This window comes from Sorex fumeus, unplaced genomic scaffold (genome assembly GCF_029834395.1).
Source record: "Sorex fumeus unplaced genomic scaffold, SorFum_2.1 ptg000187l, whole genome shotgun sequence".
Lineage (NCBI taxonomy): Eukaryota > Metazoa > Chordata > Mammalia > Eulipotyphla > Soricidae > Sorex > Sorex fumeus.
Window position 1 is genome coordinate 751,508 of NW_026606244.1, and position 17,107 is coordinate 768,614.

Sequence of the window (17,107 nt, forward strand, 5' to 3'; positions counted from 1 at the left end):
CTGTGTGGGCGCCACAGGGATAGACGTGCTGAAGCAGTAGTGTCAGGAATACTAATGTTACAGTGAGCCACAAGTTTCCAGAGAAAGAATGATGGGGGATCCAAAAGAGTTGGGAGAGATGCTTGCGCTGGGGAGGGTGGAGCCTCAGGGAGGCAAAGAGAAGGGAGGGAGGGAGGGAGGGAGGGAGGGAGGGAGGGAGGGAGGGAGGGAGGGAAGGAAGGAGGGAAGGGAGGGAGGGAGGGAGGGAGGGAGGGAGGGAGGGAGGGAGGGAGGGAGGGGAAGGAAGGATGGAGGGAGAGGGGAGGGAGGGAGGGAGAGAGGAAGGGAGGAAGAAGAAGGAATAATGGAGGGAGAGAGATGGGAGGGAGGAAGGGAAGGAGGAAGGGAGGGAAAGGGAAGGAGGGAGGGAGGGAGGGAGGAAGGAGAAGAAAGGATGGATGATGGGTGGAGGGAGGGAAGGAGAGAGGGAGGGAAGGAGAGAGGGAGAGGGAAGGGGGGAGGGAGGGAGGGAGGAAGGACTTGGAGAAGAGAGCTGAGCCTGGCTGAGGACTAGAGGCTGTGTTTGCTGAGGGAGAGGGTTGTGGAGAACCCCAGGGGACTGCAGGAGGGTTCTTCTAGGATCCTGTGCTCAGGTGCCGGCTGTGCAGAGGGAACCAGCAGGGAAAGAAGATTTTCTGTCATCTGTGGAGACAGAGACGAGCAACAAATATGGACCCAGGTCAAGCCGCACGATAAGAGTTAGCTCCAAGAAGCAATGACCCAGCCAACTCGCAAACACTTGGAAGAGGGGGACACATCCGTGCACCTGGGCTTGCCGCTGTGACTGGCTTTCCTTGGCTTGGCCTTACTGGCCGACCTTGAGGGTGGACCACGCTGTGTCTGTGATGAGGCAGGACCTTGTAGGTTCCAGGGCAGGCAGCCCCTGGCATGCTGGGTGGGGCGGGAAGCTGAGGACGTGAGTTCCAAAGTGCATGTGCCCATATGCATGTAGCCACGCGTCTGTTTTCACACGTGTAGCAGACATGTGCGCACATATCTCCTATCTGAGCACACATGTATATATGCCTTGTGTTCATGTGTGTAGGTATATGTGTGTAGATATTCATGTGCACGCGTATGCATGCATGTGTACGTATGTGTCATGCTGACACACTTGATCAAACACCCGGAGCCTCCCCCCTGCAGGTGGAACTCTGGGTGTGCAAGCGAATATACAGAAATAGAGCAGCCAAAGTGCTTCCGTGCTCCCTAATTGCCAGATACTTTGCTGAGTGTTCAAGGTCATTTCCATTTCATCCTTAAGGCATCCTTAGAAGGGAGGCATTGTTATTGGTTTCCATTTTACAGGTGAAGAAACAGAAGTTTATTAAGGTGAAATAGCATTACGGCGATACTTAGCAAACCGTAATGCTGAGGCACTGGAGAGAGAGTACAGGGGGTAGGGTGCGTGGAAGGCATGTTTGAGTTCCCCCCACCTGCCCCTCTTCGGCACTGAGTTGATCCCCAGCACCACCTGACCTCCAGAACATTGCTAGGCCCCCGAAAGCCCCCAGACACCACCACCACACGTGGGCTGTGTGTCTCTTAAGCACAGCCAGGTGCGGCCCCGGAGGCCACTGAGCATTATTTGGGAGCCCTCAGTTCCCTCAAAATTGTGAAACTGAGATTTGGTCACTCAAATGGTTTAATGCCGGGAACCTCGCTACATGTCTCTGTGTGCGTTGTATGTTCCCATCCCATCTTCCTAGAAAGATCAAAGTTGGTTTGCCAAATCCCTGGGCAAAACCGGAAGCAGCCGAAGAACAAGGGAGTGAGGAGGGAAGAGGAGATTCAGAGCTCTGAGGCTGGTTCTGAGTGGCCGGGTCCTTTCACAGTTGGGCCCATGGTGGATGGATGACCCTGCCCTGTGCCCCTCCCCCTCCCCCGCTCCGCCCCTTATGTTTTAGTACTTCTCTGGACAGCAGCCAATGGGGCGCTAGTCAGAGAGGAGAGGTCAGCTTCAGTCAGAGAGACCTTCATTCACATTTGTGCCAGTCCCTCTGACCTGAGAACATCAAGGACTTGGTGTTTACCACAAGTAGACAGCCCCATTTTGAAGCCACAAAAACATGAAGCGATGCTGGTGGCCAGTCCATAGTGGAGCTGATGGCTGATGCCTCAGAAGCAGTATCAGCCCTGTGGCCAGCAGGGGCGATTCTGTGACAAGCTCGGAGAGGGCCTTGGAAAGGAACATTTTCTAATGCCTGTCTCTGAAGGTTAGGATTGGGGGTTTCTCTTTTTCTTAAAAAAAAAAAATTAATAGGCTGGAATGATAGCACAGCGGTAGGGTGTTTGCCTTGCACGCAGCCAACATGGCCGACCCGAGTTCGATTCTTCCGCCCCTCTCGGAGAGCCCGGCAAGCTACCGAGAGTATCTCGCCCGCACAGAAGAGCCTGGCAAGCTACCCGTGATGTATTAAATATGCCAAACACAGTAACAACAAAGTCTCCAATGGAGACGTTACTGGGCCCGCTCGAGCAAATCGATGAACAATGGGAAGACAGTGTGACAGTGTGACAGTTCACAGTATTTGATTATATTTAATATTCAAACATGCATTGAAAGTATAGACAGTCATTTTTGTCCTTCTTTGTTTTGGCAGCCTAGTTTGGCCTTGAGATTTTATCAGCCTCTCCTTCTCATTCTCATGTTTATGAGAAACGGTCTCGTTCCTGACGTTCCATTCCCTCTCAACCGAACGAACATCTCCGAATGCAACAGGTCAAGAAGTCAACATGACAAATGACCTGGCACCCGAGTTGCTCAGGAGGAAAAGAGTGGCTTTGAATGCCTTTAAGAGCGTCAAAGAAATAGCTAAGAGGACGAAGAACATCCGGCTCGGGGCACATCTCTTCGATTCTACTGTTCTTCCTGCATTAACAAATGCCTCAGAGACCTAGGCCCTACAAAAGCAGGATGAGAATGCTATTCGGATCTCTCAAAGAGGAATCGAAAGAGCTATGGAATATCACGCTTCACTCAAGTGAAAGAAAGAATCCAGAGTTCTGACCTCCATTGACGACCAAGAATCAGGAACGCTGTCTCTTTTGCCAAGGCGTTGAAAATCAGATGAAACAACCGCTTTAGAGACAACCGCTAGACTAGAACCATTGATTGGATTCCACAGGACATCAAAAGATCGCGTGGCCACCCACCTACGAGATGATCAGACTTCTTTGTAAAGACCCTGAATGATCAGTTTGAGGCTCTTCGTGTTTCTAGAATGAGCAAACGCCATTAGGCTACACTAGCACGTGACAGGGACAGATGGAGACATTACTGGCGCCCACTTGAGCAAATCGATGAGTAGTGGGATGTCAAGTGATCAAGTGATCAATATTCAAACACCAATCCCACCACCATTACACCTTCCCACTACCAAATTTGGAATATTTCCATTCCAAGCCCAAATCCCTGTCCCAAAGCACAACTGAAATAATATATTTTGTATTGTCTGTTATGAAAAACTGCTGAAAATGCTACCAAAAAAAGTATCCATCAAGGAAACAGTGTGAAGATTGTTCTATTTCAGCAGGGGCCATTAAGACATTCTTTAGGATAACACTGACATGTTGTTAAAGGTTGACTGATGTGAGCTTTCGTATATATATCTGAAAATATGTATATATGCATATATATATCTTTACTTCTGTGATTTGTTGCCTACTATTTGAACCCCATCAAATGTGGTGTGGTACTTATGAAAGATGGGCATGGGGTGTCTGATGACATTGGCAGCTGTGTAGTCCAGTAATATGTTCACTTGTACGTGAGGTTCGACCCAAGTGTGTGGGGAGTGGCTTTGAGCAAGGCAGTAGTTGGGTTCTGGAGGTTTTCGGCTCTCAGCACTGGGTCCCTTGGGGTGAGGATGGCTCTTACCCGCCCCACTCTGGGGCAACCGAGTGAAACAGCCTGGCACGGAGACCGGTGGCATGGCTATGGCGTGCATCATGTTGTTCCTTTCCAGGAGAAAAAGCCATGTGATATGGATGGTGGCCGGTGACGAGATTATCTGGCGCTGGCAGTAGGTGGCTTATGGGCAGGAACCTGGGGTTACTGGAGACTTGGGGGAAAACGGGCAGGAGATCTCCACTCCCAGTCCTGTTGAGCCTAGAGTAGGATTGGGGGTTTCTCGAGGGGCATTCTAATACCCACACCTCAACAGGTAGGACATGCTCTTCTGCCTCCCTCATCTGCATCATCTGTCTTCTCTTTAACCCCAGAAGTTTGCCTCTAAAGCGCAGGCAGAATGGTGCAAGGCTGGGAATGAACAGACACGTTTCTTCTACCTGAGGGCAGTAGTTGAGGCATTGGAGCTTCGTTGGAGGTGTTTGGGGGACACTGCTATTCGGAAGGATGCTAGTAGCCAGAGGCACCCAAGGTTTGGAGGGGACCGCACAAGGAGGAGGAAGCTGTGTCAGATTGAACGCTGAGCAGTGTCTGCCATGGGATGGGTCTTCGTAATATTTGTTGCAGAAATCTAGGGCTGAGTGGGAGAGTGCTCCCTGGAATGCTCACCAGGTGAGCCTCTTCTTCCTGATCCCGAGTCAGAACTGAGGAGGCCCTTCCAGGTTGGCTCCCATAGATTGTCGATGGAAGAACTCCCATTGTGTTGAGCAGGGGGAAAAACAATTATGAATTATAAAAAAAAAATCAGCTCCTATAGTGGCCCATGGGAGCAATGGACAGGTGTCCCACCTATTGCACCAGCTCAGCTTTGATGTGCCAAGACATGCGGGCAGGGGGAGGGGGGACCATATGAGATGCCAGGAATTGAATTCGGCACTCTCCCTTGGACTACTGCCCTCTGGGGTGGAGGAGATTAGGGGAGAGATGAAGAGACTCATCCCTGCTCTTTGGGGTCCCCAGGTTACCATGACTAAAGCTTCTGGCTCTGTGTTGGTCGAGGGGCTTCCCAACATAACTCTACTGGGCAGTGCCATTCTACCCCCAGACCCCTTCCACCCTCTGCCCAAGGAAAATTTGCATTTGGCCAAGGACTTCCCAACTCTAGAGCTAGTCCAGAGAAGCTTTCCGGGGGAGGGGGGCAGGGGTATTTCAGAAACTAGAACATAGCAACAAGAGAAACGTTTGGGATTGAGAGTTCTATCCTATTCTCATTCAAACTCCATCAAAGCAACCAGATCAGCTCAACTGAAAGAAAAAAAAAAAGAACACTGCCAACCCCAGCGGCCGGATTTTTTTCCCCCCATCTCAAACCAGCCTCCTTAGAAACTTGACTTTAGAAGGACTCCACCTCCCTGGTGATTTTTATGAGGAAAAGCCATTGAAGTAGGAAAAAAAAAGACACTGCAACTGGCATATTTGAAGACTATATTTTATTTATCGAAAGTTTTGTTGGAAACTGCACTTGGGGAACTTGTGTGTATGCGTGTCAGTGCCTGGGTAACATGTGTCAGTGGATTGCGCGTGCAGGAGAGACTTTCTCCACAACCAGGTTGGCAGTGAACGATAGATAAAGTTTATTATACTGATTTTGCCTTTGTTTGAAGCTTTTGCCTTGCATGGTACTGATTTCTTTCTGGATGTTCGGTGTGGGATGGTCTCTTTGCTGGCTATGAAAGGCACTCTGTACCAGGCGTCAGGAGTCTGGGCTTTAATCCTGCCTCTGTCTCAAACTTTCCCCGAGGCCTGGGTAAATCAATTAAATTTCCGAAACCTCAGTTTCCTAGTTTTTTTTTTTACAGAATATTATTAAATTTTATAGAATTAATGCTCTGGAGCTTGATATCCTTGGAGTCCAGCTGGCCTCTTACCAGTCCTGTGAACCTCTAAAGCTCTACTTCACTCTCTACACTCCCTTTGTAAAGCAGAGATGAAAAAGGCATGCACCCTTCTCACTCCTACAGAGGAGACAATCCAGGGCTGTGGAGATGGTGGGAGAAATGAGGAGATGCTTCTTGGTTAATCCCAATATGTTGTAGATAGAAAAACTCTTATTGTATTGACTGGGGGTAGGGAAGCGACTATGAATTACAGGGGAAAAAATTAACATTTTGGGCTAGAGTATCATTGTCTGTGATTCCCTGAATACCAGCAATAGTGATCCCTGAGCACAGAGCCAGGAGTAGGCCCTGAGCTTGAGCGTGGTGTGAGCCACACCGCCTCTCCCCTCTCCGCCACTAAAAAAAAAATTGACTTTGAACACCCAACATGAGCTACAAAAGCAATAGGTACTGCACTGTAGCACTGTCCTCCCGTTGTTCATCGATTTGCTCGAGAGGGCCCAGTAACGTCTCCACCGTGAGACTTGTTGTTATTGTGTTTGGCATATTTGCTCGAGCAGGCCCAGTAACGTCTCCACCGTTACTGTGTTTGGCATATTGAATATGTCACAGGGAGCTTGCCAGGCTTTGCTGTGCATGCAAGATACTCTCGGTAGCTTGCTGGGGTCTTCGAGAGAGGAGGAGGAATTGAACCTGGCTTGGCTGGGCCCGCTGCGCGCAAGGCAAACGCCCTACTGCTGTGCTATATCTCCAGCCCAATAGGTACTGAATGAACTAAAATTCCAGAGAAGGGAAATCCCTTCATAAGAAATTTAATAGTCACTGGCAGTCAAGTGGCATTTATAAATTCTAGGCTTGGTCTAAAGGCATAACTTCAACAGAAAAATGCAGGCATTTGCAGAGGAGAAGAAAATCAGTTGAGGTTTTGATGGTCAAGGGCTCAGCTTTGAACTGGAAAATGAGGGCTTCCAAGATGTAGGGAAATGCACTGCATTGTAGGAAGTGGGGAAGCTGGAGTTAACACTCCTGAGGCATTTAGAACGTGGGAACTGTCTTCATCTACCTGTGTCTCATTTTCAGACCGCAGGCCTTTTCATTTTAAAGCCAGAAGAGTTTGGGGAAAACTGGAATAAGTCAGTCACCTCTCGATGTTTGAGATTAAAGGGTCTCCCTAGAAAGAGGCAGGAGTGACCTACAAAACCTGCATAATTAGGAAGCCAAAAAGATAGTACAGCGGGGAGGGCATTTGCCTTGCACACAGCAGACCCAAATTCAATCCCTGGCATCTTGTATGATCCCCCAAATTCTCCAGGAGTGAGCACAGGCCAGGAGTAAGCCCTGAGAATTGCTGCATGTAGCCCCCAAAGAAAGAAAAATTGCACAGCCAGTATTTTCCTTGCCAAATATTTAGCTTCCATAAGCTGAAGCACTAAGGAACTAAGTTTAAAATACGCCAACGTTGCCCTCTCATTGCTGAGATAGAGACCCCCAGGTTTCCAAATCAAAAACTTGGGAGGAGGCGTGCCAGGGAAACCAAATATGGGAATATGTTTTCCCTCCTTGGAAGTATAGGGGAAACTTTCTGTGTCTAATAGTTTGTTGTGTTATCTACCAGGAACCAGAGGAATAGCGTTCTTTCAAATAACCTGATCCTGAGGAGCAGTCTTCACTTCTGCTTTTGTAAACGAGATTTCCCCTTGTTCAAATGAAATATTGTATGTACCTGTATTCATTTTTAATAGATAAAATTGTTATATATTAACTGAAGGAGAATTTGGGGATCCACAGTTCTATTGACCCCCTTATCCCTTCCATGGGATTAATGAGGTCTTCGTTTTTTCATTTTTTAAAAATTATTTGGTTTGGAGGCCACACCGGCAGTGCTCAGGGCTCACTCCTGTCTCTGCACTCAGGGCTCACTCCTGGCAGTAATCAGGGACCATATGGGGTGCCGAAGATTGAACCCGGGTGGCTTGCATGAAATTGCAGTGCCCTACCTGCTATACTGTGTCTCCAGCCCCAAGCTGAGGTCTTTAGATAAAGTTTGAGAGCCCAACACCAGGATCGGGAAACTGTGATTCACAGGAGACTGATTTCCCACTACACAGGCACTTACTTAGTGTCCATTTGCTCTAATTTTAGACATAGTTCTAGCAGCTTTGGTTATTAGTTTTCCTAGCTTATAACAGCTTTGTAAGCAATAAATTACACAGAAAGGGTAGCTACTAAAGGCTGGTGATCCTTAAGCAGAGAGGAAACTGGAACCTCAGATTTTAACTACAAAACTCTAGAAAGGAATTTTTTTTAATTTTTAAATTTTTATTAGTGAGACACCATGAGGTAGAGTTGTAGACTTACAAATTTTTGTGCTTTGGGTTTCAATTATACAATGATCAAATACCCATTCCTCCACCAGTGCCCAATTCCCACCTCCATGGATCCCAGTATCCCTCCCACCCCCCATCCCCCCCATCCCACCCTACCTCTGTGGCAGGGCATTCCCCTTTGTTCTCTCTCTAGAAAGGAGTTTTTTTTTTTTATTCAGAAGGGCAGAGCAATAGCAGAGAGGGTAGGGCATTAGTGTTGCACCTAGCTGACCTAGATTTGATTCCTCTGTCCCTCTTGGAGAGCCCAACAAGCTACCGAGAGTATCCCACCCACACGGCAGAGCCTGGCAAGCTCCCCATGGTGTATTCGATATCCCAAAAACAGTAACAACACGTCTCACAATGGAGACGTTACTGGTGCCCCCTCGAGCAAATCAATGGAAGACGGGAGGACAGTGAGACAGTGTTACAGTGCTATTATTCAGAAGTGGTTAGCACATAGACAACAGTGCAACTCCTACTGATAATTTGCGAGAGAGTCAGAGTACTCTGGGAATATAGAAGAGATATTGGGGATTGAAGAACTCTTTTCACATCTTCTATTTGGTATCCAAGGATATAAATCAATTTATAATAATTCCCATCAAAAACATCAAATCGTATTTGTTATATAGTACGTCAACTTTTAGTTATGTCAATGCATCTGGTATGTGATTAGTGTATTAATTCCAGAAAGTTACTGAACTGGAGCAATAGCGCAGCAGGTAGGGCGTTTGCCTTGCATGCAGCGGACCCAGCCAATCCAGGTTCGATTCCTCCACCCCTCTCGGAGAACCTGGCAAGCTACTGAGAGTATCTCGCCTGCACAGCAAAGCCTGGCAAGCTCCCCTGTGATGTATTCGAAATGCCAAACACAGTAACAAGTGTCACAATGGAGACGTTACTGGGCCTGCTCGAGCAAATCGATGAACAAAGGGAGGACAGTGACAGTGTCAGTGACTGAGTAAATAAGTTATTGGATTATTATAGATATTAAAAAGTTATAGGATAAATAATGTGTGATAGTCTTTCATCTCCAACTGGTAGAAAATCCAAGTAAACTGGTAAATAGATATAGGGAGTGGTTGAAAGATGTTTCAGGTGGGGATTGATCCAGGCACTCACCGTTGTTACCAAGGACCTGTTTTTCTTCTGTTCTCCCTATAGCTTTCGTGTTTTCTTAAGTCAGATCCACTTCATGGTCACAGAATGGCCAGTTTCTTCCTCATTTATTGTCAACAGGATAAGGGAGCAAGGGATCAAGCAATAAGGGAGCAAGGCAAGTGGAGCAGAAAGAAAGTAGGGACTGGAGAGACAGTACAGTGAGTGGTGCATTTGCCTTGCACAGGGTCGACCTGGGTTCAATTCCCGGTACCCAATATGGTCCCCTGAGCTGGACAGGAGTGATTCCTGAGTGCAGAGTCAGGAGTAAGCCCAGAGTGCCACCTGGTGTGGCCCCCGCCCACCCCACCCCTAAAAAAAAAAAACCCAATTTTTTTTTAAATAGAAAGCTAAATTTTTATTTTCTCTTTGTTCAGTCACTGAGAAAATTCTTGGTCTGGATGGAATAGCAGAGTGTGTGGTGTGTCCATCCGTGTGACAATAATAGCCACAATAATAGATATGAGGTCATATGGATTGACTGAGGTCATTTGGGGCCTACCCTTTCTGTTAAAGATGGTGTTGATTTTCCGAGGTTCCAAGGTGACATACATGGAGAAATGATTGTCTACGATGATGACCCACTGCTTCCACTCATTGTTGCTCTGAATCATTCAGGATTACTCAACCAAACAAGCCCAGTGAAGTTGGGAATCACCTTGCCCTGACCATGGCAAAATCACAAGGCCTGTCATGAAAGATTCCTAGTAAATACTTGTGAATGAAAAATGGACTTTTTCATTAGAGAATTAGAGAAAGTCATGAGCTTGTAGGTTTTGGGTTTTTTTTTTGGGGGGGGGAAGGGGGGAGGATACTTCTTGATAGTTCCTGATTGCAATTGTGAGGAGATGTTTCTAGCTTAACAAGAAGTGGAAAGAATTAGAACTGGTCCTTACATAAGAAACATTTTCTCCAAAGATGTTTAACACTATTTCCAGTGCAAAAAAAAAAAAAGAGGGTGCAATGGGGTGAGAGGAAGGAGAAGGAAAATGAGATAAAAAAGAAAGTAAACAGAAGAGAAGGGTGAGTAAAGGTGAATAAGGAAATAGGGAGGAAACAAACTCTTAAATGGAATGTGCTTCTGGGGCAAAAGCACTTTGAAAAAAGAGTGTTGTATGTGTGTGTGTGGCGGTGGAGGGGGCTTCACACATGTGTGTTCCTTTGGCTGATAGCAAGCTAAGTTGGAGACTCTAAAATTGACCAACAGCTATGAGAATGTTGGATTGCAAGCTATAAATCACCCGTCACTTGGGTGTGGATTTTAGTCTTGAGCCAACCACCTGAGTGTCTGCTTCTTAGCAGGAATAATAAGGCTATTTGAAAACATGACCTGAGCCCCCAACTATAGCTTTACCACCCCACCCCACCCCACCCCCATCCCACAGGACTGTCTGACCTGTTTATATGCACATATTGGAATCGTCTCCAAGGGAGGGGGAAAAAATCGACTTTTGACTTTATGGTCTGTCATTGACTTTTAAGGTATTTCATGAAATGAAGAAATAACATCAAGATCAAGGGCATTTTCCTCTGAGTCTTCATCAGTTATTTCTCTTTCTCCTGACAGTGGCTTCCATCCACCTCTCCTGAAACATCAAGGCTGAGGTTGCACAGGAAAAACGCTGTCTCTGTCTCTCACTCGAGCTCTCTGCCTTCCTAGGTAAGTCTCATGCGTGACATTGTTCTCATCCCTTCAACTTTTACTAGAGGGTGGCAGTTGGTATATCGTGAAATTACGCGTTCCCAGCTTAATGTTTTTAGCATGTAGTGAAGTACGTTCCGACGCACTTAGGCATCACTGTTCAAATGAGAGGACCTCGTTTCAAGGCGGAGGGCTCAGGGAGCGAGGGGAGGTGAAGAAGGGGAAGGTGAGGAAAGAAACCAAGGATTGGGCTGAGACAGTGCAACGCAGCCCCTGTTCTTCCCCCTGGCCCTAACGGGTCTGCGGTGGTATTTCCAGCAAGCAGACACCTTGTCTGGCTTTTTCCCTTCACGATTCGAGGCTGCTCTGTCCTATGATAAGATCTTGGAGAAAGAGGAAACTCACTCGTTTCTCAGACCTAAAGCTCCTGAGAAAGCCAGGCGCAGTCCCCTGGGCAGATCATGGCCAGCCTCTGAGGCCCCAGGCCAATGTGGACATTTATGGAGTGAGAGGTGGCCCAGCACCCGCCTCTACTCCCCACCCCACCCTCATGTTTCCAATGGATCTTTGGAACAGGACACAGGTGACACAGGTTGCTTGTCATGGGGTGATGAACCTGACACCACTTCTCTCCACCCTACTTTTAATATTTATTCCTTAGTGGCCTGAAGCATTTGGGGACCACAGGGATGGCCAAGTTTCTTTTTTAAAAGTTTTAAATTTTATAAAGTTGTTTACAATAGTTCATTACAATCGTATTCAAACACCAATCCCACCACCGTGCACCTTCCCACCACCACAAGAGGAAAGTGTGTGAAGATTGTTGTTTTTCATCCTGGAGCCTTTTAAGCCCTTGAATAAGAGATTATAAGCATTTATATGTTAAACCCAAACAAACGTATGCTACTTTTGGTAGGTACATCAGTGGGCTAGAGTGTAAGAGGTTGCACACGTGGCCCTGTGCTCCAGGATGTTCTGTTGCTCTCTTCTGGGAGATTTATTTCATAGTCTCTGGATCTTGGCCATCGATTAGATTACATGGCGCTGGTGGCAGTTTGTAGATGTGACTGCCAAGCTACTGGAAAACTGGGGAGCTGGGGGGAGGAGGCCCAGTCCCAATCCGAGTGAGCTTGGAGATCTCACGGGTCCCGAAAACCTGGATTTTTTGCAGGTTTCCTCATAGGTGAGGCTTGTTTGAGCCTGTGGAGAGAGGCCTTGAGCATGGCTGAGTTGGATTCTGGAGGTTTTCAGCTATCAGGATTCTGCTGTGGCAGGGAGGGAAACTCAACCCACCCCCCTCTGTTGCCCCCGGTGAAAGACCGCCTGAAGCAGAGTCAGGACATTCTGTGTTGGATGGCCAAGTTTCATTGTTGAACCTCACTCTGTTTTGCAAGAGACTTACCCCATGGCTGAGACTTGGAAGCAGAGAGAGCGACATCAGCTTTGCTGGAGGGACATGTGATTTATTTCCATGCGCGTCTGTATACCAAGGGGCCAGCACTCTGGGACTGGTCCCTTCCCACATTCTCAGTCCTTCCTCATGGACTCTGGGGGACCAACAGGGCACTTAGGGGCAAAGGGGATCCACCATGACATGGAAACTAGCTCCATGGGCAACCAGGCAGTGTGGCATCCAAATCCCACATCCTGCCATTTATCCTACCTAAGAAGCACGCTTAAGGGCCCCCATCACACGGCTGTTGATAAAGACAGATCACTACAAACTGCCCAGGAGACCCAGATTGGGGAGCAGAGAGTCTGGCGAAACAGGGTGAGTCCTTTCAACAAACTGTCACTCAGCTTTCGAAAATGACGTGGGGATCCTATTTTTATCCACCTGAACACTTATCTACGTTGCTTTGAAACAAACCATAAAAAAATGAGCACACAGATCAACATTGTGTCTGCATGTGTGATGTGTGAATCTGTGTATGTGCGTGGGCCTTCTTGTAACCATACTTAAAGCTGTGAAGAAGAAAACTACAGAGAAGATGGGGAAGGATCCATGCAGGATTTTAGTGTTGATTGACTGCTGAGTAGCACTGTAGCCCTGTCCTCTCATTGTTCATCCATTTTCTCGAGTGGGCACGAGTAACGTCTCCATTGTGAGACTTGTTGTTTCTGTTTTTGGCATACCGGATACGTCACAGGGAGCTTGCCAGGCTCTGCTGTGCAGGCGGGATACTCTCAGTAGCTTGCTGGGCTCTCCGAGAGGGACGGAGGAATCAAACCCGGGTCGGCCTCATGCAAGACATACTACCCACCATACTATCGCTCTAGTCCACTGAGTAGTGGCAACTGAGTAAATTCTACATTTTCTTTTTCTTTTTTGTTTTGGTTGTTTGGGTCACACCCAGTGATGTTCAGGGGTTACTCCTGGCTTATTAACTCCTGGTGAATAATTTCTGCACTCAGGAATTACTCCTGGTGGTGCTCTGGGGACCCAATGGGATGCCGAGGATCGAACCCGGGTCCACCCACGTACAAGGCAAACACCCTCCCCACTGAACTACTGCTCCGGCCCCTCAACTTCTTCATACTTTTCTGCCCACTGTGTATTGCATTTAAACACTGGGCCTATTCCTTCTGTTTACCCAAAGCTCTAAAATTCTGTCCCTTGAAAATGTGCTCATTTGGTTTGAAACTCTGAGCATGCGTCTTCCAGCCCCATCAGCTCTGACCTCATCCGTTCTCTGTGCCATATCTAAATATCTGATGGTTTCCCCACTAGGCCAGAATCGCCTCTAAAATCAGTTTTACATGTACCCCTGTCCCAATGCTGCCATGTACCATTGCAGTAGCAAATAGCCCGTGGCTGTTTTCAATTTTAAACCTCCAAGTCCGGTGATGGAATCTCTTCCAGCTCCAGCAGCGCCTGGTGGTGAGCTTATGAGCAACCCCTTCTCCTGAGACCACTCACCCTAAAACAAGCCTTGACTCATCGCCAACGTTTCTCCTATAGCTGACCTCATCACTCACCAACGGAACTTGCCTAATCCCCACACAGCCAATGAAATCAAAGAAGATAACATACCCAGAGCAGCTTTATAGAGTCCGGAATGCTATAAAAAAAATTTTAATATAAAAAAAATAAATAAAACTGGGGCAAGAGCGATAGTACAGCAGGCAGAGCATTTTGCCGTGCTTGTACAGAACTGAATGGGGTTCCATCCCCGGCATCCCATAGGGTCCCCCAAGCACTGTCAAGAGGAATTCCTGAGTGCAGAGCCAGGAGTTAGCCCTGAGTCTCTTAGTGATGAGCATCACTGGGTGAGACCCAAAATAAGTCAGAAAAACAAACAAAAACAAAAAAACAAACAAAACAAAACAAAAAACACGATGTGGAAGTAACCCCATTCATTTCAATAGCCGAATACCTGCAGTAATAGTAGTGACCTACCCACTACATGTTTAGACTAACATTGGAGAAGGAATTTTGATCGGATCGAAATCATTTCCTCCTGACCTTTGTCTCTCCTGCCCTCTCTCGGGGTCTTAATTCCTTGAGGGGTTCACACTGACATTCACCCTGAGAAAGAAAACAGGGCCCTGACCTGGATTTGCTCCACATTGCCCATGCCCTAGATTGAAATGTTAAAGGCCTTGGAATAATAATATCTTAAGGGAGGAAAAAAAAAAAAAGAAGTTGGATTTGCAGCCATGGCTTCACAGTGACTGGGGAATTAATGTCAGCCAGGCAGTGATTTCCCAGTGGTTGGGTTTGTAGCAAAAGTCTTCAACTTTTATGTGTGGCCTGTTTGAAGTTGAAAATTGTTGTTAGACTCTCCATAGTTGTTTGAGGTGTCACTCATCCTTCCCTTTTGTGTTGGGGCGAGGATGTGAAGCACAGCGGCGGGGAATAGTTCTGTCACTACCACCCCCAAGGCAGGGCTCTGCCAGGGCCCAAATAAGCGCGTCTCCCAGGGAATTCAAAGCTTTCCGTGCGACGCAGCTCTGCAGCCGCCTGCAGCCTTCTGCCCGTGGTCCCTTGCAGGAACGCTCCACCCCAGCCGGCAAGAGGTGGGTCTCCGGGCCTCTGGAATCTGCCATGCAAATGCACGATGCCAGCATTTGTATCCCACGTGCAATAATTTGCCTTTCCGGGGTCTCATTCTTTCAGGAAGCGACCGGGTAATAACACGACAAATGAGAATGCAGCAACAATAATAACACCGGTAGCTGATATCTTATTTTAGAACTGGTTATAGGCCAGATCCCTTGCGGGATTCCATCTCCTTTGATTGCCTCCCCCAATCAGATAGATCACTGTTATCACTGTCATCCCGTTGTTCTTAGATTTACTTGAGTGGGCACCAGTAACGTCTCTATGCGTCCCAGCCCTGAGATTTTAGCAGCCTCTCCTTCCTCGTCTTATTAGATAGATAACAGTCTCTATTTTACAGAGGAGACAGTCAAGGTCCAAGCAGTCTGAATGGATGAACAAAAGCCATGTAACTCATCAGAGCCAGGATGCCAGTCGCTGCATCTTAGATGCTGGGACCTGGGCGCTCTGTCGTTATCAGGATGGAGAAAACCACAAACTCTTTTGGGGCTTGAGCAACTGCAGGTGGGGCGTTTGCCTTGCACACGGCCGACCCAGGTTTGATTCCCAGCATCTCATATGGTCCCCTGACCACTTCCAGGAGTAATTCCTGAGTGCATGAGCCAGGAGTCAACCCTGTGCATCGCTGGGTGTGACCCAAAAATTTAAAAAAAGATAAAAAGAAAAAAAAAGCATAATCTTGGGATCATTGTTTTGTTTTGCCTTTTGTTGCATCTCTGCCATTCACTATGATCTTGTTCAAGTGTCTTTAGCTTAAAGTTGTGCTACCTTGTGTCATTACTCCCTCCTGTTAGTGCTCCCTCGCGTTGGTGATCCCTCATGCCAGTACTCCCTCATGTCAATGCTCCCTGGTGTCAGTGCTCCCTAATATCGGTGCTCCCCCATGGTAGTGCTCCCTCATGTTGGTGCTCCCTCGTGCCAGTGCTCCATCATTTCGTTGCTTCTTCATGTATACAGCAGGACAATACATCCAGAGTTACTTAAAGAATCAGAGTCAATCTGTGCTAAATACCTAGCCAAGGAGTGGTTGCCACCTTGATGGCTGGTTCTAGTTTCTGTTCATATTATTATTTTTTTAATTGTGTCCCATTTCAGCCTTAAATATCTTTCGGGCTCCTCCAGACCAGGGGATGGCTCTTTCCTCTTGACTTCACGTTGCTCCTTCATGCTGTTTGTGTTCATCATCAGAACAGACAGTAGTGGGTGATGAGGAGTCCAATACTAAAACTCAGGTATTCTCACCTAATAAGTCCAGAAGAACCCCAGCGTCCCAGAACTGTTGTTCCAGAGCAGGCTGGGGGAATTCTGGGCCCCATACTCAGAAATGAAAGAGAAATCTACAGATCACACATGGATTGTGGCCTTACATATGTCTACAGGTCTTCTTAGAAGGATCCAAACTTGTGCTAGACCAAATCGGACAGCTGTCAAGAGAGATCAAGGAGAATATTGGGCAATTTCCAGACTGGGCTGGGGTGTCAGTTCCCTTCAGAAACTTTGAACTCTGGATTTAAATTCCTGATCCTCCACATCCTGAGGCATATGAATAGCTGTGCCGACTCCAGTCTCTGCTGGTTTGCGAATCTGAGCGCAGCAGTTCTGAGGCCAAGTGGGGAAATCCTGTTGAAAGCAACCCTGGGTTGTGGAAGGTGGTGGCAGAGAATGGGTCTTCTCAGAAGGGGTCTGTGTCTTTCTCAGAGGGTAATAGATGGGTCAGGGTCCAGCCCCTGATATCAGGCGTGCTGACAGATGGGCAGTAGCAGAAGGGGTTCTTTCTCATGAACATGTTTATGTCTCATCATGTCCCCCACTCCTGGTACCTGGCCATCTATAAGTTTCTCTAAACTGCATTGCATCTTTTTTTTTACAAAACACATTTCCTATTTATGCAACAGCACTGACATGCATTTTCTGCAGCCCCAGACCTTTTTTTCTGGGGGCGGGGGAGGGAAGATCCCTGTGTGCAGGGTGTGTGTGTGGGGGGGGGAGGAGACAGGGGCGGGTTGTATAAGGAGAGGGGGCAGGATTGTGAGAAGGCCCGGAGGAGGGCAGGGATGCCTGACTGCTGGTTGATGTCGATTGGAGTGG